The sequence below is a fragment of the Malus domestica genome, chromosome 16, assembly GCF_042453785.1.
Source record: "Malus domestica chromosome 16, GDT2T_hap1".
Lineage (NCBI taxonomy): Eukaryota > Viridiplantae > Streptophyta > Magnoliopsida > Rosales > Rosaceae > Malus > Malus domestica.
Window position 1 is genome coordinate 18,470,135 of NC_091676.1, and position 11,062 is coordinate 18,481,196.

The window sequence follows — 11,062 nt, forward strand, 5'->3', positions numbered from 1 at the left end:
AACCATCTGTTTTGAAAATGACATGAGCACCCCTCATCAAATCTTGGGTCCTCTCTTCAAAGTGGCAGTACCACCAACCATCATCGGACTTCTCAAAGAGCACTGCCTATCACCCTTGCTGCAAGGGTTTGAATGGTCGAAGTGGGACCTAGCAAGGCCTCAAAGTTTATGGCCATCGACCACTACAGCCTGGGCAGCTTGGGTCGTACGAATGGAAAAACTCTTCGGCGAGCAATGGAAAGCCCTAGGCATTTACGACGTCATTTACCTCTCATCCATGGAAGTCATCCTGGACAAGGAGCTCCTCTTAGCAGCCTTATGCTTCTGGTGTTCGGCTACCAACACCATGGTCCTTCCTCTCGGCCCTATTGGTCCCACCATCCTTGACATTACTGCCATCTTGGGGACTTCCTCGACTGGGATCCCAATTGACGCCGCCCTCTCTGGGTACCCGTCGAACCTTGACCTGAAGGCGTTTTTCGATAAATGGGCCCTTGAGACACTGAGTGGTGAAGGCCACGCACCCTCGAAAGAAGAGGTTCACAAACTTCACAAGAACTTCTTCAACTATAACACCCTTTATCTCCATTTTTCCGGCCAAGGAGAAAAGGCTCTACGAGAAGGGGAACACGAGGCTTTCCTCTTCTATTGGTACAACAAATTTATCTGTTGTACCAAATCCAATAAATGTCTGGTCGAGAACATGCCAGTGGCCGAAGCCCTAGCTAGCGGTCACACTCTGGCACTCAGCCCGGCCATTCGCGCCCATCTCATACGCTGCTTGGCTCAAACGACCCTAGATAAGGTTGACCCGCACCAGAATGGTTCTCTCTAGGTCTTCCAACTCTGGTTGCAGGTCTACTTCACCCCTCTTCGGCCAATGATCTCTGATTTCTAGCCTACGGAAGAGCTCGGCCCTCAGCTGGCTTCTCGGCCAACACCCCCTCACCAAGCTGAAGAGGTGTTCAGATACTTTTTCGCTCTCGACGATCATTCTAATGACGAGTTATTGATCTGTAGTCGTCGAGAATACCCTTTGTCGATCAGGCTTCCTACATCCGTGTGGGGCGCAGATGAAGATGCTGACCTTCGTCAATCCTGGGGGTCTTTCGTGCTTACCCGCGACCTGCATCTCGGCTGTGAGGGTTGCCGAGCGGGTTGGGAAGTGTATCATCCCAACTTCCTCGCTCGGCAGTTTGGCTACCTCCAAGGTTGCCCGGTCTCCCTTCTCTCCTCACGGTTTGTCCTAAGCCGCGGACGCGAACCCGGTTCTTCAGAGAAGGAATGCGATGACGCCAAAAAGGAGTTCCAGGAGCGATGCCAAAAATTCCGCCTTCGATCGGTCACTCTAGAATCTCTTAGCACCGATACCTTCGGCGATTGGTGGGAAGAATACACTCATAACTTCTTCAGTGCACCGGTCGAAGATGTTATTAACAAGATATTCGCGATCGTCCCCACAAGGCTCCTGCTCCCCAACCTAAAGAGGCCACCCATGGTATATAGCTTCCTTTATATATATATATATATATCCTTATTGTTATTGACTTGGCTTTCAATTCTCAGGCAGCCGAGTGTCGAAAAAGGTAGAAGCAGTGGCTGCAATTGCATCCAAGAAAAAGTCAATCCCCTCTTCCAAGCCGAGCAAACGACCCCGACAGGAGACTGAGACGGCCGTCGCAGTCCCTCGTCCTACAAAACGCGTTAAGAAATTGGCAAACAAAGGGCAATGAGAAATTCATGTCATCTCTAGCCAAACGACGGGAACAGCCACTCCCGATGCTTCTCCTTCCACCCTAGCCGTACGCATCCTGACGGTCGTGCAGTCGGCTTCGACAGGTTAGGCGTCCAAAGCTCGTCCTGACCCTCCAGTCGTGATCGGGGCAAGGACTGCTCCACTGGTCAAGCTAGCGACTCATCCGCCACCGGCAGATCCAACTACTTCTCCACTAGTTGAGAAAATGACAGCTTTGGAGCCAATCGTTACCCCTGTCTTGGAGAAAATGACTTCGGTGGCGAAGAAAACACCCTCCAAGATTCTAAGATAATCAACAATCATTTTGGAGGTATAATTGCGTGGTTGGTAATTTTCGTTTTCAATTAATGTTAGAATTTCTAACACACTTTATTCTAGGATGACGAGAGTGACGAAATCCCGCTGGAAAGTCATCATCGACCAACCAACCCGCCTCCTGCGGTCGAAACGATCGGCCAGGTCGATCCCCCTGCGGCCGATCGTGGAAAGGGTCTTGCTGTTAAAACTGAAGCAACGGCGAAGACGCCAATTCATCCATAAGATCAAAACCTAGGCATCCCTCCCTAGGAAGCCACTTCTGCCTATGTAAGAACCCTTATTATTGTTCTCTTAATAACTCTCCTGCCTAAATTCTAAACCAGAAAAATATTAAATGTCAGTTGCCCGTGTTTTCTTTTCACTAAAAAATTTATGCGCCAAGGGGCGTTATCTATATCTCTTGGCCACCTCAATGTCCATCAAATGTAGATAACCTTCATCGGCCGCGTGAATTGAGAAGTAGCTTAAAACATTGGGCTTGGCCATTGAGCTCTCTGGGTTCGAGCAACGAACCAGAAGACATGGCCGAAGTTTTTTCTGGGCAAGTCTATCATTTCCCCCTTCTTATTTTCTGAAGATTTGGCTTATTCTGATGACTCCCTTTCATGCAGCCGTCATGGGAGATCGAATTTGACGCCCTTATCTCGACCACTTCGGGGGCGGCTGGCCCTTCGACGACCACAACCGGGCCTTCCTCGACAGCCGAATGCAACGTACTTGTTAAGCTAAAAGAACTCTTTTCTCTTTTAGCTTCACAAATTCTTGAACGCAAGGGTCTCGACTTCATGGGTGAGTGTCTTAATGCTCTCGCCGTTGAAGGTCTCTTGAGTATTGAAGCCATCACTCAAACGTCTTCTACCCTGGAGCGAACTCGAGAGTTTTTTGTCATTTTTGAAAAAGCTCTCCACGCCGAAGCTATCCTGAAGGCTGCAACAGCTGCTCAAGACGCCATTCACCCAAAAATTGAAGCCTTGAAGTCGAAGAAAGAGAAACTGGTCGACATCGATTGCCAAATTGTCGAACTCCAAACTCAAAGGTCGGTAATTGCTTCTGATCTTGCGAAAGACTTTGAGTCGAGTGGCAAATCTTATTTAACCGACTACGCAGCTAAAGTCAAGGAAGTCGAGCAGCTAAAGATGGACAAGCGAAATCGGCAAGCTGAAGTCATAATGGGCGAAGTGAGATGGCTGAAGCTAAAGGCTGTTCTTGAAACTCTTCTCCCTTCTTCGCCCTGAATTTATTTGAATGTAACCTGCTCGACTTACTCAATCCGTGTATTTTTCTATCAATCTAATGAAATGAATATCTATTCCTGCATTTCCCATGTGACCGGATAGTACTTCTTTAAAAACTTCCCATTGATTGGTAATCTGTGAACCAAACCGGTCTGGTCTCTAAGATGATATGCGCCTTTGCCGAGAACCTTATGTATGATGAACGGCCCTTCCCAATTTGGTGACCATTTGCCGAACCTGGGGTCTTTAAGTCTTATAGGCAACACCATTTGCCAAACCAATTCTCCCTCGTCAAATGTTTTCTGTTAAACCTTTTGATTATAGGCTCGCTCGGCAATCTGTTTTTGTGCCACCAGCAAGTTATAAGCATCAAGTCGCGCTTCTTCTAAATCTTCTAACTCCTGTCTCATGGACTGATTATATTCGGTGCTGAATAGACTACTTTGTTCAATTATTCGCAACGAATTTATGCTTAACTCGACTGGTAACATTGCATCGTGTCCGTAGGTTAGTGCATACGGGGTTGTCCCAATCGCCGATCGGAGCGATGTTCGATATGCCCATAAAGCCTCATTCAACTTTAAATGCCACATGTCGGGCCTTTCTTTTATTATTTCTCGAGAATGCCGATCAACATTTTGGTGCCTCGGCCTGCCCATTTGCTTGTGGATAATACGGTGTAGACTGTTCAAGCTGAATTTTCAAACTTGCCGTATATTCTTTAAACCTCTCGGCTGTAAAGATTGTGCCATTGTCAGTTATGATCATTTCTGGTACGCCGAATCTGGTCACATGTGTTCTTTCACAAAGTCGCAAACTTCTTTAGACATTAGCTCGGTGTACAATTTTGCTTCGACCCACTTAGTGAAGTAATCGGTTGCTACCAGTATCCATGCGTGCTTGGCAACCCCGGAAGATGGTATGATTTTACCGATTACGTCCATGGCCCATCCCATAAACGACCATGGTTTAGTGACCGAATGTAATGATTCGGCCGGGACCCTTTGTATAAGACCATGAATCTGACATTGTATGCACCCTCGTGTGAAATTGATACAATCCTTTAGTATTCTTGGACAAAAATAGCTGTGTCGTCGAAGTACCCATCGCATTTTACGTCCGGACTGATGAGCTCCGCAAACCCCTTCATGGACTTTCGTGATTGCTTGAATACCCTCTTGGGGGCCGAGGCATAGCAGTAATAGACCATCCTCACCTTTTCGGTATAACTCGTTTTGATACATGACATAGTTTGTGGCATGAACTCTTGTCTTGCGACTGTGTTTGCCATTGGGATTGTCAAGATACTGCATAATGGGCTTTCTCCAATCATCTGGTATTGCCTCGACGACGCAAACATCGATAAGGTCTTGTCGGTCTAACAACGAAGGTAAGGACATGACTCTTGTGTGTATCACGGTTGGGTATAGCTGTCGTAACACGGGTATTTCTCGGCCTAGCTTACCCCCCAGGAATTATGCACCGGAGGCGATTTGAGCCAATTCGTCTGCGTCGGTATCATGAATCCGGGAAATATGTTCAAATGTAATACCGTCGAAGGATTCGACCAAATAGCTGGCAACCATGTGGTAGAGTGCCATGGTACAACTCATGCATCGAAAAGAACCATTAAGTTGGTTAATCACAAGTTCGGAGTCGCCGAGGATGAAGGATTCCAAGCCCGATGATAAGGGCTTCGTATTTGGCCTGATTATTTGTGCATTCAAAGTCCAGCTTAAGCAAAAAATACCAACGATCGTGGTTTGGAGATTGAATGACAATTCCAACGCCAGCCGAGGATAAAGTACGTGAGCTGTCAAAGTACATCGTCCAGTGGTTATCGCGCGTTTCAACCATGCCAATTTCGACGTCGTTGCCCCCAAAACCATATGGAGAAGGGTGTTGAGCAAGGAAATCAGCCAGTGCCTGGCCTTTAACAGCTTACTAGGGCACGTATTGCAAGCTAAACTCGGACAACGCCATTGTCTACTTCCCAATTCGACCTTTTACGATTGGTCAAGTGAGCATGTAGCGGATGACGTCGGTCTGGGCAATGACTTGGGTGACCGATGGGAGCATGTAATGCCTAAGCTTGGAGGCGGCGAAAAATACGGCTAGGCAGAGCTTCTCGATGGCGGAATAATTGATCTCCAGTTGATTGAGATTTCGACTTAGATAAAAAATAGCCTGCTCTCGTCGGTCATCGTTGTCTTGCACGAGGAGGCAGCCGATAGACTCTTCGACCGTCGAGATATATAGCTTGAGAGGCTTACCGCGCCGGGGTGGGACAAGGACAGGTGGTGTCATGAGGGAGACTTTGATTTGCGTAAACGCCGCCTGATGCTCGTCTTTCCACTCAAATTTATCTGAGTCCTTGAGTTTCAAAAGTGTAAAGAACGCTTTCATTTTACCCGCCGAGTTAGCTATAAATCGACGGAGAAAATTTATCTTACCGAGTAAGGACTGTAGTTGTTTCTTCGTCGTCGGGGGTGGAGCATTGATGATTGCGCGTGCTTTATTTTCATCCACTTCAATCCCACAGTGATACACGAGGAAATCGAGAAAATTACCGGCCAACACACCGAAGGCACATTTGGCAGGATTCATTTTGAGGTTTTGTTGACGCATATGGAGGAAAGCCTATCGGAGATCATCCAGATGTGTCTGCAGCCGTTTAGATTTGATTACAACATCGTCGATGTAAACTTTGACGATGGTTCCAATTAAATCATGAAATATGGTGTTCATTGCTCGTTGGTACATGGCACCGGCGTTCTTGAGGCCAGCATGACAACCCATTTGTATGTACCGAGTGCCCCCGGGCAGCGAAAAGCAGTCTTGTGCACATCGGCTTCGGCAATGAAAATTTGGTTGTACCTGGCATGTCCATCCATAAAAGATAAGATCGCATGATTCGCTGCAGCATCGATTAACAAATCTAAAATTGGCATTATATACTCATCTTTGGGAGTTGCCAGATTCAGATTTCTGAAGTCGATGCAAATGCGCAATGCACCACTTTTCTTTAAAACAGGAGCGATATTTGCCAATCATTTAACGTATCGAGCTGTTCGAATGAACCCCGTTTTCAAGAAACAAACAAGTTCATCCTTGATGCTGAGTTGCACTTCGGTTGAGAATCGTAGAGGTGGTTGACGGAAGGGTTTACACCCAGGTTTAATACGTAACTCATGCTCGACGAGAGTGCGATCTAAGCCAGGCATCTCGTGGTAGCTCCAAGCAAAAAAATCTTTGAACTCTTCGAGCAGAGCACGAAGTTCAGCTTTCATAGGTTAGGGGAGCAAAGCACTAATAAATAAAGGTTGTGGGTCATCGGCCCTCCCAACATTAATTTCTTCCAATGGGTCCTTGACTTGGGGCCGATTGTCTTCGAGCTCGACCGTGGCAGCTTGAATTTTGTCAAGAGATAAGACAGGACCATTATCTCCTTCGGCGAAGAACTCTACGAGGTTAACGCCTGAATTTGGTTGCTTAGATATAGTATACCAATGAGCTAGCAGTCGTTCCATAGTAGATGAAACTGCGGCCTGACGTTTTTCCCGATCAGTGTCAGACATCGGGGTCGGGGATGAAGTCAGCTAACCCGAGTCTCGCCGAATCCTGGTGGACAGTTTTGGCGCCAACCTCAATAGTTTTCTGAACAGAAATCCGAGTCGGCCGTCCTTCATCGTTAAAACCTTGTAGGGTGATGTAGCCGACGTAGTCATCATAATACCGTGCTTGGATCATGTTAGCTTCGAAGGGCTGATTATCGACCGGGTGAACAATGACCGATTTGTCGTCCCAAAAAATGAGCACTTGATATAAGGACGAAGGAATACAGCTGGTTTGATGAATCCAGTCTCGACCGAGCAGTGCATTATACTCAGTCTTGGAGTCGACGATGAAAAAGGCGATCATGTGATTACGACCAGCGATGTTTACCGCTAAAGGAAGCACCCCTTTGGTTTGGGATTTGTCTCCGATGAAACTGCTCATTGTGATCCCAAAGGGGATAAGTTCGTCGTTAGAGCGACGTAACGCCTTCATGATGTTTACAGGCATGATATTGACGGTGGCTCTACAGTCGACAAAAACTTTGGAGACTGGATACCTTTCGATATGGGCTGTTACATATAATGGCTTCAAATGATGAAGTTTGGCCGATGATGATCAAGGAAATAATTTGGCCAAAGCGGCTTTGAGGTTGTCATCTTTTATTGTTGACTCGACTTCGGCAACAGTTACAAAATCAATGTGACCGGCTTCCTCGGTAACTATATCGCTGTCGAGGAAATTTGGTTAAGATGTGCTCGGCTGAAAGTCAGCTGGCAAAATATGGACCATACTAATTTCCATGTTATCTAGGACCGATGGGCCCATCAGGTTACGATCTCCTTCTTCAGGCTCTCCTATTTCCTGGTCACCGACTGCTGCATCTACTTCCGTCGGAGTTGAACTAAGAGACTCCTATGCTCCTTATTCGATGGTTTGTTCCCGCGGTGTCTCTTCAGAAGTCTGTTTGTTCTGTTTAGGTGCCTCAGGTTCATCTGAAATCGGAATTGTGCCTGGGATTGGTACCAGGATACGAGCTTGCTCTTGGTACATTATACGGGCATCCCTAGTGTAGAGATAGGCATCCAACCGTGCGACTCGTGTTATTTCATCAGCCGTAAGGCCGAAAAGAGAAACGGCCGAAAAGACTTCGAAGTGGTACCGTAAATACTGAAGATCCTCTAATAAGAAAAGAAGGTCTATCGCATCGATATCAGTGTACGGGTCAACTTCAAAGCCCAGGACTCGAGCTTCTCGTATGTGCTGGAACCTAGCTTTTAACCTTGGGTCTGAGGTCTTTTGAATAATTCGCTCGGCATCCGGGCAAGTAAGGATGAGATCAATTGTATCTTGACATGCTTTCGGCAAACCATATAGATCGTTAGCCGAATGCTTTTTATGAAACTCTCGCATATATTCCAAGGCCTCCCCGATGAATGGTAGATGTAAATTCCGTCGAATTTTGATCAAAGGTTCTTGTGGGGTTAACTGGGGGAGTTTACTTTCAGCCTCCTGCCTGAAGTGCTCGAGGCATGCTTTCATTTCCCCGGGCCGAAGAAGAAGTTGATCCGTTTATCAGCCTCCTCAAATGTGGTTTCAAAATCTTGATTGACCAGCCATTTCCCTTGAACCAGCTCTGTCATAATAGTTGGGGATGGTCATTCATCATCATTGGCAATTGTTTCCTTCGGCCGCCATTTAGGGACCGAAGTTTCTTGGGCTGCCCGTTGGCGGGCCATGCAGTCTATTCTTTGGTGCCGACGTTTCTGGGATTTGGACAGTGCAGTGTAGACGCCTTTTGAAGAGTGATATGTATACCATCGCTGGTCTCGAGGTTCGGGAGGTTTGAAAGTTTTCTGGCTCTGCGATGATTCCGAGCTGCTAGAATTGCGTATGTAATAATCTTCATCATAAAACGGAGCATCAAAGTCGAGGTGCCGTCTGACTGAAGGTTTCCCTTGATGTTGACCTGCGTCGAGCACCTTCCGCTGTGTTGCGGCTGTAGGTTGTTCCATTGTGGTCGGAGATGACTTCCTTCGGCTCGGCGCTGACATTTACTTTACACTTTCTGCATAAAATCGCCAACCCACTTTCTTCATCAGTGCTGTAATCTGTCATGGGCTTGACAATAGCGGGTCCCGTGAGAGCTGTAGGTGGTTTGTTTGAACGGAAATCAGCATTGAAACGTGGCCGAGAATTCTAATTCAGAGAGCGTTGCGTTGTAACGACCTCTACCTTCCCTTTTCCTTTGTCCCTAGGTAGGCGAGCATCTACCATATTTATTGTTGCCGTGGGAAATGGGTCGGTATCAACACTTATTTTCTTCTCCGGAAATCTGAGTTTACCGTTATCAATCCAGCTTTAGACGTTGTCTCGAAACACGACGCAGTTATTTGTTGTATGTTTGCTTGAATTATGATATTTGCAATATATCTTTCCTTTAAGCTCTTCGGCCTTGGGAATGTTATGCTCAGGCCGAAGTTTGATGATCTTTGCTGACAACAATTGATCAAAAATTGCGTCGGACTTTGTAATATCAAAAGTATAAACTTTTGACGTTTTCATTGTTTCTTCAGTGGCCGAGCGGGTTTTGACTTCCTTAGAGTCAATTTGAGTCAGTGCCTTGCAAACGTATGGCTTATCTATTACTATCTCAGCTGCGTCCACGCTAACGTATTCACCTTCGGTCGATACGTAACTGATAGTGGGATTTTTGTAGATCGTCCCTTGGGGTAGAGCTTTCGAGATCTTCTCTTTGCGGAGCAAATAATCATATTGCTCGACATGCTGGGCTAGTTCATACATATCCCGAAAGTTTGCCCCAAAGAATTTCTTTTTGTATTCTACGTCAAGACCGTTCAGTGCAAGTCTAACAAATTCGACTTCGAGGAGAGGTACTTGGCACCAATTCCTGGCCGATTTAAATCTGGTAAGATAATCCATTGGTGACTCATCGGATGTTTGAGCCATCCTTGCTAATGAGGACATTGATATTTCCATCCCTGGCCGATAAAACTGCTCATAAAATTTCTCGACCAACTCCTCCCAGCTCTGGACGAAATTCGGTGGGAGGTTGATATACCAAGCAAATGCTGAACCGGTCAGCGAAAAGTTGAAAAGTCGCAGCTTGTGAAAGTCACTATTGACATTTCCGTATTGTGCGGTGAAACGAGCCACATGTTCTAACGAGGATAAGGATGATTCTTTGGCAAAAAGGCTAAAATCTGGGATTTTGAAACCTCTAGGGTATTCGAACTGTTCCACATAAGCTGAATACGGATGTATAAATTTAGGGAACTTCGGCCCTTTTTTCATGGCCAAATCGATCATCCGCTGAACCTCGGTCATATCAACGGGTGTGGCTTCTACTCTATGGTCGGACCCGCCTAGCCTATTATTCGATCCTCCTCCTTTTTTAGAGTCAATTGGCTTGAGCCGAGCAGGAATTGACTCGGCCTGTACAATTGGTGGCAGATTATTTCTTGGTGGCAAGTGCTGAAAAAGATCGAAAGACCTGCCGTCGCTGACTTTACTAACTAGTATATCGAGCAATCTGGTTTGTGTCTCACTGGTACTGCGTATCACGTCATGCAGTTTATCGATTCCTAAACTAAGCGTCTGTTCAACCGTCCGAGACTGCTCATTAAGTCATTTTTGAAGAAACGATCTTGTTGGTGGATCAGATCCTTCGCCACCATCCTCGTCACAATCCTCCACTATCCCTTCATTGAGAATGCAGGTGTTTCTGTTAGGGACTTCTAGACTGCGAAGCTGACCCCCGAGATTAACTTCCCTTTCTTGACGAGTCGCGCTTGTGGACTTAGGTGTCACGGCGTTAAGGGGATTTTGTGTCTGTGGCACACTTTGTCCTATGTTCTGAATCGGCAAATCGGCTGTTGATTTTCCCATAGCTGTTTTCTTTTTTACCCATCGCGTTTCAATTGGCATGAACTCCGTAGTTTAGCACTAGGTCCCATTGGGCATGCCAAAATGTTGACCCTAAAAACTACTAAGCCTACGTGGTACACAGGCCGAGTAATCTATAAGCAAACTACGTCATTCGGTTGAATGCAGGGCGTGCCAACTCGTCGGCTGAGCTTGGCTGAGGAGTAAAATTTGTTGATGTTGCGTTGGGTGCGCAGCTGACTTCTGCATCTTGCGATTGCGACCAAGGAAGGAACACGTCTCGGCCTCTTAG